Source organism: Crocodylus porosus, unplaced genomic scaffold (assembly GCF_001723895.1).
Source record: "Crocodylus porosus isolate Cpor-Errol unplaced genomic scaffold, CroPor_comp1, whole genome shotgun sequence".
Lineage (NCBI taxonomy): Eukaryota > Metazoa > Chordata > Crocodylia > Crocodylidae > Crocodylus > Crocodylus porosus.
This window is the reverse complement of record NW_017728911.1, coordinates 5033294-5051196: the sequence shown is the minus strand read 5'-3', so window position 1 is coordinate 5051196 and position 17903 is coordinate 5033294.

The following is a 17903-nucleotide window of genomic DNA, read 5'->3' as shown; positions in this document are numbered from 1 at the left end:
CATATCCTCCACCCTGGGTTGTTGATACAGGCTGTGCTCTTCACTTGACTTGCATCTAACCTGGAAAACCAACATCTCCTCAGTCCTGGCAGATTTTCATGATTAAACAGTTTGGGGTGGTAGGGAATAGTCCTTTTGCAAAGAAAGCCTCATATGAAAGATGCAGTTAATCAGACAAATTCCTTTGCAGCAGCACCAACAGTTTTTTCTATAGCACAGTCTCCCTGGAGCCGCTAATAATTACTTTAGACCCAGACATTAAAGTGAAAAAAATGTGTTTTTAATTAAAAAATTAATTTTTCCAACAGACCCTCTGATGCTAAGCTGGCACAGGGCTGAATTAATCAGAAGGGAATTGAACACAACTGCTGCTGTTGTTTTGAAAGTTGCTGCTGGGAAAGTGTCTGAGGGTAAGAGATGGTGTCTTACTATTGTCACAGCAGAAAAATGAGGAAATGAGGTAGGCATGAGCTTTCACCCTGATTTTGATTTGCACTGCCTCACTGTCCTGATACCAACCGCTGGGAGCGTCTGGGGCCTATCGGAGGTTTGTTTTCTCTCTCCCAGCACAAAGGCCAACATCCAGTCTTTTTGCTTGTGGATTCTCAGGGAGCAAGAGATTCCAATTAAAGGTCACTGAGGTCTCATTTTGTCAAGGACTTGCTGCAATCTGTTGACTTCAAGTGGGAGATGGAAACCAAACAGCTTTTATTCCAAAACCCAAATACTAAGAGCTAGGAGCTAAATTGGAAGTGCCAAAGCAAAATACTGTGGGACTGATTGGCCCCTAAATGTTGTCATGTTGGGGACTTCACCTTAACCAGAAAATTAGATCATTGAGCCATCTTCCCTCTCAGTCATCATCACATACCATCCCTGCAGTGACGCTAGTGGTTACTTGCATGGGGAGTCATTGAATCATAGACAGTGAGGGTTGGAAGGGACCTCAGAGGGTGACCTAGGTCCAACCCCCTGCTCAAAGCAGAACCACCCCCAACTAGATAATAACCAGCCAGTATTCATAGTCTTTAACATAGCTCAACAGCTGGGAACCTGGAGGAGGTGGCAGCACCTTGTAACCAGTCACCACCCCACAGACCAAGGGTCTGCAGCCTTTGAGTAGGGAGAGGTTTAATTAGCAGGCTGAGGCAGAATACCCCCTGTGACCTGACTGCCACTGCCTTGTGCTGCCAATTCTCCCCACATCCTTTCTTGCTCCTACTATCCCATCTCCGTGGGATAGTGGCAAGAATATCTGGCCTGTGGGCTGCGGGCTGTTGACCCTTGCCGTAGACCACCAGCAAGAGCCCCACAGTTTGCAGCAGCCTTGTAGTGCTGGGTATGTCACTGATTATGTCAGCTCTGTGACTGATCATTGCAATCCTGTCCTTGGGTAGAAGATCTAAGCCGGCATTTCTGTCTCAGGCTGGGAGAAAGGAGGAGAAAGGCCAGGCTGGGCCAGGCATAACACATAGTGAGGGGGAGGGGGGCACTTATTGGTTTATACCTGGTGCTGAATTTTAAATCACGTAATAGAATCACAGGAATTAAAAATGGATGAGGCAGCAATAGATCACATGTACAGTCCTGAGGGGACTTTCCTCACAACCAACCTTGGGAGTGAGGCTGTTGCTCAAGCTAATGGGTCTCCCACTGGATGTCTCCTGTCATTCAGGCTCCATTCTTTTCCTTGAATCACTCCAGCCTTTTAGTCATCACACTCCTTTGAGCCTTGGGCTGGACACACAGGTAACCATAATAGACAGCTACTGCCCCAAAAAGCCATAATCATCACAGGAAGTATTTTTATCCCCATTTTACAAATGCAGAAGACAGGGATAGATTAAGTGACTCACTCCTAAGAAACTCAGGGCAGAGTCAGGATTTAACTTGGTTATCCTGAGTCTTAAGGGCCTAGACCTTGGCCACAAGTCCAGCTTTCCTTACTCTTTGAGGCAGCAGCTCCTTTTAACTTGTCTCCTTTAACAGCAGCTACTAGGGCTGGTTGCCTATCTGGTCCATTGACATATTCCCATACCATCCCTGTAAGATCAGCTGTTTCCTGATCTAAACCAGTTGACTGACCCATTCCATCTCCACCTGTGCCCAGAAGATGCTCAGCATTTCTCTGAGATGCTTCAGGCAGGAGGCTTTCCTGAGACAGTGCAGCGGCTTAATATTTCTGGGGAAAGAGGCAAGAAGAAAGCATTAGTTTAGTGCTCTGAAGGCAGAGACTCACTGGATAACTGGAGGCATAAAGGGCCAAGGTTCTCTGAATTATATCACATCAGGTCTGTTGAAGGAACATCAAAGCACAGGCTCACCATGTTCGCACTGGAAGTGTTTTTCACCAGTAGCAGGTTTGGTGATGCACTAAGGCTCTGGATACTGAGTGGCAAGCAGAAGAGCACAGCTGGAAAGCAGCCCTGGAGTAGCTGGGGCACAGCATAGCTCTCTGTGTTCCCAGGTTGGAAACAAGCGTGATTTGGGTTTTGTAAAGTCCCCAGGATACAGAATTAGACACAACATGATTCTCTTAGGAAAGACACTAGGTAAAGGAAGGAGCAAGAAGAAGGTGAAGGTGGGGGGGAGGGGGCATAGTGCCTAGCTTTTGAACTTTTTAACTCTAGGTTACTGGCTGGAATCCACCAAAGCTGAAAGTCATGACAGTGGTCTGCAACCTTTTTAAGAGTCCAGGAACTCAAGGCCCCCATGGAAAATGCCAGCTCTTTCCTTTACTTCATCTTTGGACTATGGAAAAATACTAGAGCAAATCTTCTGTTGCAAAGAACTCAGAAAGACCACAGCAGATCAGGATGTCTGATGCTGTGGATTCCTATTAGAAATTTCTGGGTTTGTCTTGTGAACACCTAACACTGTTAACATTGTGGGGCACCCCACAACACTCATAAAAGGATCTCAGGGCACCCTGATTGAGAATCACTGCTCTGGGGCTTCTTTGGTGCCATGTGTAAATGACTTTAGCCCAGTGTCCAGGATATAGCCAAACCACCCTGACAACTTGTATGCACTAATAACCATAGAGGTAGTGGCATTAAACAGACTACAGACATGGATCTATAGCCCTTCAATAAGCTTGTGCAGGTCAGGATTGAGGGGCACTGGATGTGGTGGGGAGAAGGGTGGTTACACTGCAGCTGGCCATGCTGTTTCTGCTATCTGGGCTAGTGGAAGCCTTCACTCCCTTGGCCTCTGGGTCTGACACCCCTCACTGGAAACTCTTACAGATTCTCTCTCCCAGATATGAGAGACAACAGGAATTTAAACCTTCTGCTCCAAGCAGCAAATCTGGGAAGACTCCTATTCAGAACATGAGGCGCATGGCTTCAAGTCAACGTAGTTCAGTCCATCAAAGAGAAAAGGCCATATAATCTTCTTAACTATATTTGGGCACTATCTTTATGAAGACAGGCTGAATTCATGGGGGCTTTTGCCATGGGTTCCTGCTCCGTCTGTGTAAGCCTACACAAATGCGCACTGCAAGTCACAAATGTGAAATGTTGGATTGTTTCATCTTGGGCATTTTTGCCTAGCTCAAAAAGTTATCGCACAGAGCTTCCCATCCCTCTTCCCTCATTTATGCATGGCATCAGCCCTTGAAGAGGGAAAATACCATCACAGAGTTGGCTGGGGACTCTGCACAGACCAGACCAGACCAGGAACAGTTAAAGACAGGGACCGACTGCTAAACAGGAATAAGATGCATTACAGAAGAGTGTGGGGTCTGTCTTGGGACAACATGGAACTCAACTGACAGCTAAAAAATAAAAATCAGAGCTGAAGGCGTTGTGGTTAAACAGCAAAGGGGTGATGGTGACCCAGGCCTGGCAGAGCAGGAGGTGCTGTAGGTCTGAGGTGCACTGGTGCAACCAGCCTGGAAGTAGACTAGCACGGATGCTGTCTGCCAGGACTCAGCTCTTTTGAGCTGCCTGGGTACTTATCTACTTGAAGGAAAGGTGCCAAGTAAAACAGTCCCCAAGGGACCTTTTTTTCCACAGCCCAGCTACTCCCATCTGCCCTAACTGTAAAAGTAAAAACCTACAGACACCACACACCAGCGAGGAAAAGCTGCTCAGACATTCTGCCCACTGTGCTACTGCGAAATGGAGTGTTTTATTTGGTATGATAATTTTACTGCTCTCAAGTAGAGCAGCAATAGTGCAGGCAGTGTTGCACTGTGCTGGATTAATGAGAGCCTCGGGTAGGCACTTCTTGGGGTGTAGGTATGGCCTGGGAGGCTGAGCAGCAGAAGGTACATTAATTAGCCCTGTCTCCTGAGGCATAGCTGCTGCTGTTGCTAGCACCCACAGTGTCTTTGGCAACATTCACATTGGTGCCATGTTAAATGCGTGGAGAGACTAGGAACCGACAGTGAATCTTCCCCAGAGCCAGCCCTGGCGTTGGGTTTCCTGAGGGGGAAGAGGGGGGCACCCTTATGCCACGGCAGAGTCTTGATCCCTACTTCCTTCATGACAATTTTGCACTTTACCTCAGAGCAATTATGTCCGCTCGTTTGGGCGCTGGTAATGAGAGCTTCCTTGGAGCAGTGTCCTCTCAGTGACTCTGAGCTCTGCAGCTACAAGGAGGCAGTGACGCCATGATGCTAGGAAACATCGTTACTTCCTAGCCACACCTCATTAATTCTCGATTAATGTGTCCTCCAGTGCAGGAAGCAGCTTTGCAGCAATGCGGCATGGCTCCTGTCAGCACCTGTCATGGCTCCAGGGCTGGGAGCTACCAGAAAGCGAGGGTCCCTGGAGACCCTGGATTCATATCGGGGGAAGCAGAGGAACAGGAGCTTACGCACCATCACTGTTCAGCTGAAGTATAACGCAGAGGGACTACTGAAAGCTATTTTTTCTTTCTATAGAGCAACAATGATGGAATCTAAGGACCATCATATCCTGTGGCATCTGTGCCTGAGAATGAGGAGACTTGGTTTCTAAGTCTACTGAATTGCTGTGGAGCCTCAAGCAAGTCACTTAATCTTTCTGTGCCTCTGTGCCCCATATAATGCAACTGAACCCTGTGCTGCAAAGTACTTTAGGAGCAATGGAGCCCTGAGCCAAGGCTGAAATGAAATTTCAAGTGAACCAAGTTTTGCACAGCCTCTCGCAGCATCAGAGGTGGCCGGTTAGCTCTCACACCAGAGTGCTGCTTTCGTACAAAGGTCCCGTGCTGAGCAAGAGACTCTGTGGCCAGAAGACTGGGCCAGTGCAGGGCATCTTCCCTTTCAAACCTGCTGAACTGATGTGCTGGCATGAGCCAGGCCCTGCTCCAAAAGGCGTTGGAGCTATTTTATTTATAAATGACAAAATCCCTACCTATAGACTTCATTAAAGGGAAGTCAAGGTTGCAGACATAAGCCACTGACCTTTTAAGAATATTAAGAGTTTACCCTCCAAAAATGCAGACCCAGGAAACAGAGCTGAGGCTCCACCTCTCAAATAAGCCCCCCCCATCACCTTAACTCTACCCGGGTGTCATGTCCTGAAAACACAATCAGAGCATATTACATTATCCATCCCCATTAGCAATTTCATTTTATCTTGGATCATAAAAGCTTCAGTCTCAGTTCTATAGTGGTTGTGATGCTTTATGGCTGCTTTATGGTCAGATACTACACATATACAAGAGCTATTTCAATTCCTAATTACACAAATTGAGAACAATTTTTTCTCCAAGGGTAAGATCCTGTAAGATGCACAGGTGCTCATGACAGACTCATAGCACCTACAGGCTTGGGTGATGCAATTCCACCTGACCTCCCATCCTTCAGGTATGTCAGTAGGCATAGAGCTATTATGTTGCCATTTATAAGCCTCAGATTGTGCTATTAGACCATTCCCATGAAGACCACAGAGCTCTTGTGACAATGGGGTGCACTTTGCGCTGAGGATGTGTATATCTGAAACAAATGATGAAGCTAATTTTCTGTGGTGCATAGTTTAAATTAACTTCATGCAAAGGAGGGAAAGTGAAAGGCTGGTGCCCTATCTGGGGCAGAATTAAGGTGATTCTGATATCTTGTTTGAGAAGTGTAACTAATTGCACTTCCCCATGTTATTTTTTCTGTACTGAAGGGAAACTAATTTAGCTTTACTGCACTTAGAAGGCAAACATTTACTTGGATCACTGACACATGCATGTCACCATAACTTCCAGGTGATGTGTGGTGGAACAAAGGCTGAGTCTCAGATATTATCATTGTAAGAGTCTTGATAAAGCAGCCCCCCCAACCTGAGGGGGGTACTACTGCTGCACCTTAACAGCTCCACAATGCAGAATTCAGAGGCTCCTACCAGAAAAAAAGGTTGCTACTTTTAGAGGCAGTCATCCAAGAACAATGCTTCAAGGGTCTTATTTAGGCAGCTCTGGGGACCAATCAGACTTATCCTTCCCCATCACAGCCACTGAATTCTAAGTAGCGTTCCTGCCGGCTCACCTCCTAGTGGCTCAGTGAGCCTGGAAGTGGGACAGACTAATGGAGAGACCAGGGTCATGGTGATAGGGGTGAGGCATTTGGAGGGCTGGTCTAATGTTGCTCTAAGGACAAATAGATTCTCACACAAGAGTCAAAATATTAGACCATCAGCTTATGAAGTGGAGCAATGTCTATGCCACAGGCCTGGCCTGAGGTCCAAGGTAAGCAGAGGTGGAAAGCGCTGCACCAGCAAAGGCACTGCTGTGGATTAAAGTGATCCAGAGTGGAGAGATTATTTCTTTTCCCTTTGTGAGGGGATGGGATGGAAGCCCTCTCTTTTCCTCCTCATTGGAACCAGGGCCTGAAGCAGAATATCAGTCTAGAGACCAGCAAAAGGCCTGTGAGGAAGATATGCAGAGGTGGTTGTTCATAGCAGTCCATTAATACAAACAGCGCAAACGACTTCCCATGCTTTAAGTAGTCTTGCAGCCCTCAATAACCAATGGGCCAGGCTGGTTATAAGTTAGAAGGTACTAGAGGATGCATGCAATGTAATTCCCTCCCTCAAAGGAGCTCTAACCATCCAGCTGAGTTGAATTTATTATTTTTGTGTTGGGCAAAAAGAAGGGAGGGGAAGAACAGAAATAAAATGCATTGCCAGTGGAAAAGGTTCCATTACCTAGAAGAGTTTGAATGAAAAAGTGTGAATTCACTCAGCCCCAGTGGTAGCCTGATCAATCGTAAGGGGAACAAGTGTAACAGCACTGAGAGATATGGCTTAAACCACTGCTCCCTGGAGCACCATCACTCAGCTATATGGTAATAAAGTGGCCAAGGCTAAAAAAATCCTATGAGGCTCTGGAGAGTTCAGTCTCATCTCACTGTATTATATCCCTGTTATCTACACTCGGGGGCCTTATTAGACCTCACACAGGCCAGGCGAGGAGAGATGGTCCTTCAAAAAGGCAGGAGAGGAGACCCTTTGTCACACCAGCACTGGGAAAAGGAGTAGATCACTTTCCCAGGCACATACATTCATCTCAAGGATCATCTCAGGTGTGTCTTGTGCAGCAGCTGCATTGGCTGGAGGCAGGCTTTGAAGCTTACCACCAGTAGGCACCTGCTGCTGAAGACCTTGCTGCCTTCCTCAGGTGCTGTCTCTGCACATTTGCTTGCCAGATATCTGAATCCATGCCCACTGAAGTCTATGGAAAGACTCTTACGGTGATCATGTGTCTTCAGCCTGCCCAGTCTGCCTTTTGTCTAAAAACAGGCATTCTTTTACTCCCTGGGATCATCCATCCCTGTAGGTCTGATGCTGTTGGTGATGGCCTAACTAGGTCATCTGGAAATTGAAGAAAACTAAACCCCGGTCCAAAATGGACACAATTAGCCTTGCTATAGCTATTGCACTCAGCACACTCATTGTTTCCTTTCTCGGGGACTCCTGAACTGAACCATGCACTTCATTTTAAGACAAGTAGACTCACTCACTTCAATGGAATTAGTTATGTGCTTAAACTTACATATGGATTTGTGTTTTTCAGGGCCAGAGCTCTGGCCCAAAGCCCATAGATGCTAGTGAGTTCTATTCTAGCAACTTCCCTAGATTTTGAATCAAGCCCTTAGAGAGAGGGTACAGTTGAGGGAAGAAAGCTAATAGGTAATGTTACTACATGTCATGAGGATACATAAATAATACAACTGGTCTGCAAGAAGGGACTCCCCATAGTCAATCAGGTCATTGAAGAATGACAGCTGTTGTGAACAGAGCATCTGTCTACCTTTTATACATACAGCCTCTGCTGAAATCTGCCCCTTCCATGTCTTTCAGGTCTGGGTAAGATTACCAGTTCTGATTCCTGGAGAATTGGCCTCTAGAACAATATGGCTACAACCTGAATACCTGATTAAGTCATAACACTAGAAAAAAAAAGTCAGTAAATAAAACCCAAACTCCCATGGAGCGTGAAGATGCAATGGTTTTAAAACCTTAGCAGCTTTTGGCATCATGTTTCTCCTAGTCCAAGAAGTGCTCCTCTTCTCTGCAGCTTTTGATCCCCAGGTTTGAGTCTTTGTTCCTTTTTAGTTAATTAGAACACAGAATCATAGAAAATTAGGGTTAGAAGGGACCTCAGGAGGTCACCTAGTCCAACCCCCTTCTCAAAGCCATCCCCAGCTAGATCATCCCAGCCAAAGTTTTGTCTAGCTGGGTTTTGAGACCTCCCCAGGATGGAGCTTCCACTAAGTCTCTGGGCAACCTGTTTCAGTGTTTTACTATCCTCCAAGTGAGAAAATTCCATAATATCTAACCTAAACTTCCCTTGCTGCAACTTGAGACCATTGCTCCTTGTTCTGTCATCTGTGCACTGAATTTCTGTTGTGTTACAGATTTGAACTGGTTTCCAATCACTCAGTGGCAACAAGTAGGAGATGCACGTGCACCCTCTGAGAGTGCTGGTGCACCCCTGATTGGCTGTGCTTGCCGCTTAGGTGCTGGGCAGGGGGGGCAGGCGGAAGCACTGATGTCCCCCCTGCAAGCACTGTCCAATCGCTGCAGCCACTCTCAGAAGTGGCTGCAGCAATCAGCCATTGCGGGATCAGCCACAGGGGTCCTCCCAGGCAGTGAGATCAGCCGTGTGGGGACCCTGCCCTAGTTGGCAGGATCTGCTGCGGGGGACACCCTACCCCGCCGGTTGGCACGACTGGTCGCAGAGGAGGCACGTGCCCCCCCTGACTAAGGTGATACCAGTCACCCATGCAATCACTTATACTGGTTTATAGGAACTTCTGTCCCTAGCCCTTGGTGATAAACTTCCAGAGGCATCTAACTCTCTGCTAATGCACATACAAAAAGCCACCTAAGCAGAATTTTCAACTTAGCCATTTTCCTGTGCAATAAGGCCTGATTGTGACCATGCATTCGTAGCATACTTAAGATGAATGACACCTACGTGAAAGAGCTGGTAGGGATGCTTTCAATGCTAGATACCCTGTGTCCCTACCAAGAGTATTCAGAATGTCTCGGCACTTAACTAGGATTTAGAAGACTCAGGTTCAAGCTCCTGTCTGTGTATACACTAGACAATGCAGTACCTCAGACACTGAAAGCAGTATAGGTGTATTAGCCAGGTGTGCTTCTCAGAAATGTAAATTAGCTGGAGTGAAGCCTATATTAATGTATCAACTGTGCTTCTAGTACTCAAGCTAGTTCATTTATGGCACTGCCATAACTACTGGCTTTTCTGGGTTGACATCAGAGGCACAGCAAGGCAGCTCCATGCCCAAGCCAGCCACAATGCAGTGGGCAGCACCAGCTGCTGGGGTGCAGGTGGTAGATGCAGTGCTTAGATACTGTGGTACTGGGCAGTCTGAAAATGCAACTGACTGGGACACCACTGAGCCTGAATCAGAACCTCAGAGATGAATGGTGCACTTCAAATTTGGATCTGAACTTCTTAACCCTTGTCTTCACAGTAACTGAAACAGTAGTATCCAACCCTAACAAACCTTAAATGTAGGATCTTCAAGAAAAAGGACCTGGTTTCCACATACATCTCCTGTCAGAATTTCATTAATTTTTTTCCAGCAATATTTTTTTTCAAACAAACATTTTCCAGCCAGCCATAACACTACTTGAGCTCCTCTATACTTGAGAGCTTTATATTCTGATTCTAGGTGGTCCCAACACTCCACACATCTAGAACGAACATAATAAATCTTTCCACTTTGGCTACAAAATGTGTAGAGGAAAGTACAAAAGCTACAAAATGTGTAGAGGAAAGTAACGAACATTTTTCTATAATAGATTCTGCGAATGTTTTACACGAGCCTTGTAAAGAAACACAGTTTGACAGTGACTCTATAACAAAAGATGTCTTTATTGCATAGTGATAAAACCAGGATATATAGAAGCCGTATGATACTTCGGTTGTATTTGTTGAATTAATTGGATGGGGAAAATACCTAAATATATAAGTGGAAAAGAAATAAAAGGCATTTATACAGGCCTGTATATAAGAGGAGCCAAGTAATAACTTGGATAAAGACACAGAGAACTGAATTCTCTGCAGATATAACGCTATTGATTTCAATGGAGTAAAGCCAGCAGAGAATATGGCTGTGTGTAGGTATATGTTAGAGATAACACTAAGGTAGTCAGAGGATCTCTGCAGCTCTTAACCCAGGATTTTGGAACAGGCAAATTAGGCACTGCTTCTGCAAGAATCTAACCCCACTTTTACAGTGGTCTCAGTGCATTTGGGGAGTTTTTAAACAAAGGGCTATACAGGCTGCCACCCCAATTGGTGTCATTCCATAAAGCTGCTGCCTTATTTAAAAGCTCCCTGGAACCTAGATCATAGAAGAAGAAGCAGTTCTCTTGGATAGGATTTTTCAGCCCAATCCATTTTTGAGATGTCACCAAGTCACATGAAATTCAAGATAAATATCCCTCTTTTTGCAGGTAGCATTGAGACAACTCTTGTAGGTACTCCTGTGTACCACACTGGGTTGTGTGAGCCAGCTTTAACCATGAGGTGTCCCATATGAAGGCTTCAGTGTTCCAAGTGAGGATCCATCCCCAACTAGACACTTGCACTCTAACATACCTGGATGGAGTTCACCCAGTGAACGATTAAAATGATCCTGGTGGCTATGGGATACTAATACCATCCACAACAAGGCAAAATTGGTTGTATTAGGAAACTGAGCTCCATGGGCAAGGAAGAGATCACTGCCCCAAGACACTGTAGAGACTAGCAATTTAAATAAGGTTCAAAAAAGGATTAGACAAATGCATGTAGGAAAAATGGGTCCAATGGTAGGTACTAAACATTGTAGTTAGTGGTGCAGGCTCCAAATTGAGACTCTGTAGGCCTCCAAATGCTAGAAGTTGCAATGAAAGTGGGGGCAGGAATAGATCAGTCTAGATAGGCTCTTCTTAAATATTATCATCCTTGGCAACCACTCTGCCACTGAGATACATAATACTAGGCCAGAGGGATCAGTGGCCTGAGGCAGTATAATATCTATTATGTTCTTATTTGTTTTTTATTGTTAAGTGTGGATTTTTTAAGCTAGTGGCCAAGTTTGTGCTTCTCTCTGATGCAAGCTCAGAGTTCCACTGGCAATCAAGCATGCAACTCTGAGCAGGGGCTGAAGTGAGCAGGAGCCATCTAAAAATCAGAGGAACCACACCTAGATCCAATATACAGATCCATCTCCCACATTCTTTGAGCCAGGCTATGTGATAGGGTCATGCAACACTGGTGCTTTCTTCCACAGGAAGTATTGCATTGGCACAGGTCCATGGTTCTCACTTAGTGCTAGATGCTGACAGCTATTGGACCCTTACTACTCAATTATCTCAGGATTGGGACCCTAATTTGCTTGCATGTCTGTATACACATACCAGCAGAATGCCTACTCACACCTGCGTTTGCATCAGGAATTGAATAGGAATCCCTGGACTCATGGTTGATTCAGTCAAATGTTTTAGGGTTCCCTGATTGTTCTTGGAGGTCTCCACTTTGAGTACCAGTTGAAAGAGCAGGGGCTCTTTCTGTTTTTTCTATAGACCATTCAATCGGGCTTGTATCCTACTAGAAGTTAGCACAGTGTTTGTATAGATGGAACCCAAGTGCAGACTGCTTGAATCCCAGTTCCTTTGAAGCATATGCAGCAGCTCCTTACAGAAACGGCATGGATCTTAAAGCCAAAGGAGCAGCATAGCCAGGGGAGCATGGTGGGAACTAGGAACATTGACCTTCCCAGTAGTACTTACATGGCTTTCATCAACAGAGGATGTGTGTATCTCAGTCATTGGCGGTTAGTCTCTCAACACCCTTGTCTGATTACGGGCATGAGGAAGTGAGCAGATCACCCAGAAGTCTTAGACTGTGTTGAGAGCTGAATCCATGTCTCCTGAACCAATGACCAGTACTGACCCTCTACCTATGCATGCTTGCCACCCAGACAACATCCATGGCTAAGCATGTCTGGCTTGGGGCATCTTTCCTAGGAGGCTTCCATTTTCCCTTCCATAGAAAGGATTGTTTTTCTGTCTGGAATCGTCATTAAGGCCAGAAGAATCCCCAAATCTAGACAGGCACAAGAGCACCCATCTCTATAATGTGGATAGGTCATGCTTTATAGTTGAATGATTCTACCTTTCCACCTTCTCCATTGTCTCATTCTTTTTTCACTGTTTCCTTTCTCGGGGACTCCTGAACTGAACATGACAAAATGACCCTCCATTCCATTTTGTTCTTGTTACGCCTTTGCCTTAGCTCGAAACCCACTCACTCATAGCCAGCAGCCCTCCTGAACTTGCAGCTGTCTCTGAAATGGCACAGTTAAAAGATATGCAGCTCCCTCTGGAGGTCACAGGGAATAGTAGTGTATAATACACAGGGGAGAATTACAAGACAAGACACGAGCAGATAATGATTTCTAAACACTCTGAAAAGACAAATCTTTAACAAATTCACTCTCCAGCATCTGAGCTGAGGACTTGGTGGAATGCAGCCTAGAATACGTGACAATATGTAAGAGGCATGCAGCTGAGACCAGGGCACTGGGATGCTGGATTGCAGCTGAGGATGCAAAAGCAGAGCTGATGGAATACACCTGGGGTCCATGAGCTGAGCCACATGGCTGAAACAGAGTCCAGGGAATACAGACGCTGGCGCACAAGCTGGAAGGAACCAGCTGGGATGCACAAACACTAGGAGCTGAGTCATTAAAATGCAGCTGAGGCTGAGGAGCCGAGTGTCAAAATGCACATGGGATCAGTAGCTGCTTTACTGGAATGCGGGTGGGGATTAAAGCACCATTGGGAGCCAGCAACATTCCCTCTCCTCCTCACTTTCAGGCCACTCCCCTTTGAAAAACCATCCTGGGACCTGGCTCCCTCTCCTAGAGCTGAGTCAATAAATTAAAAAGAATCAATGGCCTGATGAATTTTGCCTCTTCTTCCTCATGAGCTGTCTGGGAGCAGCTCCCCATGTTCTCAGAGGGATTCATTATTTGCTGAATAATATCCGTGACTCATTCTTGGGTCTTCGTTGGTTAGTGAGCTGTTTCACAGACAGTCGATGTTCAAGCTGTGCTGAGTAGTTCTGATTGGGCAGGTCACAGGACGGGGTCCTAGTTAGATCAGTGCTCTGGTGAGAATGAAGACAGAGGTGCAAATGCTCTTTCTGATGTATCTGAGAACAGTCCTCAGCTCACTGCTCTCAATGTTCTCCTTTATCTGGGTAGTCCTGTGACCCCCTCCCCCATACAAGCACAGCATTCAAGTGCCGAGCAGACATCAGTGAGTGTCATCCTCTGAGCAGGGGCGGAGGAACTGGTGAGGAACATGGGCACAGGGTGCTTTGGTGATATGCACAAGGTGATGCAGGAATCCTGTGTTGGAACTGGAGCCAGAACACTCAGATTGCTGAGTCCAGTCCTGCACTGTGGGTCCATGTGAATGGAGAGGAACTAAGAAACGGGGCTGAGTTAGGATGCAGAGTGCTTGCTGAAAATTTGAAATAAATGTTTGCCGGGGTGGGGGGGGAACAGCATAAGCTTTGCTCTGCTTTCTCAGACCCCAGAGAATGAGAACACATTCAGATTCTCCATCCGCTAAAAACCTGTCAGCTGTCTGGATGCTAAATTGAGAATTTCCAAAAACAAAATCCCTCTGACATGAACAATTATCCAGAGGCAACGGGTCGCCTTGACTATTTTGGTACTGTTTGCAGACTAGACTTTGATTTCATAGTGCAGGCGCCTTGAGCCCTATGTGAGTTTGCTCTAGCAATGAGGCCAGCTAATTAATCATGGATGTTATTCCCTTTGAATAAGTGATCGAGTAAGATTTAGAAGTGAGAGTGGACAGCAGACTGGACGCAAGCGTGATGTGGTGGAAAAAGAATAAAGCCATTGTCATTCTGGGTGGCATATGCAGAAACTTCATGCCACAGAGTAGAAAGAGTCCCTGCTCTGTACAGCACTGATGAGATGACTCCAGAATACTGTATTCTGTTTTGGGCAGCTCAGTACCAGAATGACAGCAACAGACTGGAAAGGATGCAGAGATGAGCAAGAAAAATGATTGCAGGGATTGACATAAAACGAGCAGGAAAATTCAAAGACCAAACACCTCCAGCTAGTTAATAGGACACGGAGCCCATCTATATGCATCCTGAAAGTGGACAAGAGGCTCTAAGGGATGGGCTGCAATACAGTCCATACAAACACACTTGGCCTTTCCTACTGATAGCTAAAGCACATCTAGGCTTATGACACCACTTCTGTCAGTGAATTAGAAATATTGGTTGTCTATCTTAAGCAGCAAAGAATTATGCTTTAGATGTAGATGAACCTGGGTAGGGTAGGAAGGATGGAGAAAAACGCTCTTTTTCCTGCCTCAGACCCAAACAAATACCTTCCTGCTGAACTATTCATTGAACCAATATAGATAAAGTTTCAGCTTTGAGGAAAGCAGAACTTTTTGCCAAAATACCATTGCAGGGAGAATGTTCTGACTAGTGCTAGCATGAGACCTTGACCCTACTGACTGACTTGTGCCCTAAACAAGGAGAAAGCCATATCCAGAGAACCCATAGGCCTCTCCCAATGGCCCCTCTGCTGCAACTGCAACTCCAAGTACCGTCAGAAAGGGAAGGAGAGTGAAGACAATGCAGCCTGCAACGGGAAGGATCCAAGCAGCAAAGAAGGACAGAGATGCAGTGTCTGCTTGGACGCTAGTTTTCAAAGGGAAGTTGTTCCCCCCAGCACTGCTGGTTTGAAGCTGATCTTCCTTTTATGCAAACTGATGGCTGTCAGATGCATTATCTCAGTTTCCATCAAGACAAGGCCCTGGTCTCTCACAGTCACATTAATTTGTTTGCTCTGAAGCCCCCAGCCTCCCTTTTAGCTGGTTTGATTCATCTCCTGTGTTTTGCTAAGGAAAAGCTCTCTGGTGGCTGAGGTGTGTGTGCATATCTGACTCTCTAGCATGTCAGCAAGTTTGATAGGAAATGAGCCCTGTCTGCAGGCTAGAAGGCTGATGGTTACCAAGCAAATATCATATCAAAATGAAGCAGCAACCAGAGCACTGAAGGTGACAATTACTGTGAGGAAATAAAAAGCTTGGTGAATAAAACTACCTCTAAGAAGGGAAAGACCTCACAAGTACCAACAGGGGGGTCTTTCACCAGGTGCCATCCAAGAGCTTATCCCAAGCCCGTCACATTTCCTTGTTCTTCACATCTATTCAGCAAATACTCTTTTGGAATCTCTTTGTTCTCCAGCTTGATTGCACCTATTCTAAATAAGCAGCAATTGGCCCAAGAAGTTGCCCATCATCGTCTCCCCCTCTTACCTGGACAAGTGCCAAAGCACTTCTGGCACAAATTCCACTGCTAATGAATTCAGAATTCGCTCTCCCTTGCACTTGCCACCTGCACCTTTGATAGCTAGTTTTCCCTGTACTGTTTGGCAACTCAAAAGTGATTGCAGAACAGCACACAGGGAATAAACAAAAAAGGAGGGCAGGACAAACATAGCCATGGGCAATGGCCTGCAAACCAAGAACATGTAGTCACATTATTAGTAGTAGTAGTAGTAGTAACAATAGTAGTAGTTTTATTAATAATAATAACAATAATTCATTAATTTGCCCAGCTACATGCAGGATTAAGAGCAGGGAATGCTTACAGTGCCTGAGTTAGGGTAGAAGTATAACACAGTGTTGCACAGCACTGAAGGCATAAAACTGTAGGTCAGAGAAGTCAACGAGTCAGGCAGTGCCATTGCAATGTTGCACAGAGATTCACTCTCAAGGCAGGAATTAAAGGTGAGATATTCCAAGCTGCCCAGGAGGGAACTGCATTCACAGTTCTTATTAAAAAGATGTTTCTAGATCCTTTCAGCAGCTTGAGGACTTTCCCAAATTTCCCTTCTTGCCTCTTCACAGATGAACAGACACGCTGTTTAAGACTCTGCCACTGTGTGTGTAGACACTGACTGGTTTGATCAGTTTATCTTTGCTTGGGAGGTACTGAAATGCCTAGCTGAGAAAGGCAGTGCCTGGAAGGGTTAAAACCAATCCTAGCCTTCAGCATATCCATGCCTCTCTGCCTTCCCTGACAGCCACCACTTGTGGTTAGCTGTGGATGACAGGCAGAAGCTGGGATAGAAGGCCATATGGGAAGTGGCAGAGAAAGGACTTCAGAGATGAGGCATCTTGCCACCATCTGAAAAATGACAGCAAAATGCATGCATGTATCAGGCCTTTCCTCTGATCTTAAACACAGGATCCCATCCCAGTTTAACATCACTGACTTTGATGCAGCTGTGCTTTGGTGAGAGCAGGACCCGACTCAAAACTACATTCATTTGATGTATATGCAGCAGCTTCCATTATGCTTGGGAGAGAGCAGCACAGCAGTTATGGTGCCTTATGACAGTGTCCAGAAGGATGAGTTCAAGTCTTGCTCTGGACTTCTGCTAAAGATTAACTGAGCTATAAATGGGAACCTGGTTATTCAGGTTGGTGAGTCACAGGCAGCCAGGTGTGATGCTCAATATATTATTCCCTGTGTCTTCTGGGTATAGAAATGGACGTACCTTCACCACGCCAATGGTGGGCTGAGGACCTTTGCTTCAATCTTTAATTATGCTCTAGATATGCATAGAATGACTACATAGGCCACACACATCAGTATAGCACTGACCAAAGAATTCAACCTCAGCCAATGAAAGAGGAAAATCAGCTCATCTTCTTCAGTGAAAGCCTAGGTAAAACAAAAGACTCTGAAATTTGCCTGAGAGATCAAGAGACCTAAGGCCTGTAGGTCCAATGGAGCAAGTTAATTCCAGTGTCCAGCATCCCATCTCCAAACCAAGCTTCCAGATATGTTGACAGAAAGTGCCAGCTCAAGCACTCCCCTGTTCTTAAGGACAGCTTGCCTTATAGGGCTCTGTGCTGGTATCTCTCCAATAGGAAAAGCTATATAGTTTAAACCCATCATTTTGAATTACATCTGGAAATGTGTTGGAAGCCAGTACAGCTCTTGGAGCAGAGGTATAATACACATACTAAAGCATGCAGGCAGCTGCATTCTGCACTAGCTGAATTTGCTGAGTGGTCCCTCAGGTTCAGCCATAAGCAGAGCACATTGTGGTCATAAAACACAGAGGTGCCAAGCAGGGGGGAAATGGTGAGGGTCACGTAAGAAAGGAACCATTGCTACATCTTAGCAACACAGATGGGAAAAGCAATCATGGCTAGTACTTCAATCTGGGCATCCAGACCCAGCTGGGAATCCAACTGGTCGTGAATTGTAGTAGTAATAAAAAGCAGGAGTATTTTTGCAGTTGAAAGGGACTGCTGTAATCTTTGCCGACCATCTATCTTTCCTCCGAGTCCAAATATCTGCTAAGTACTGCAGAATTCAGTCAC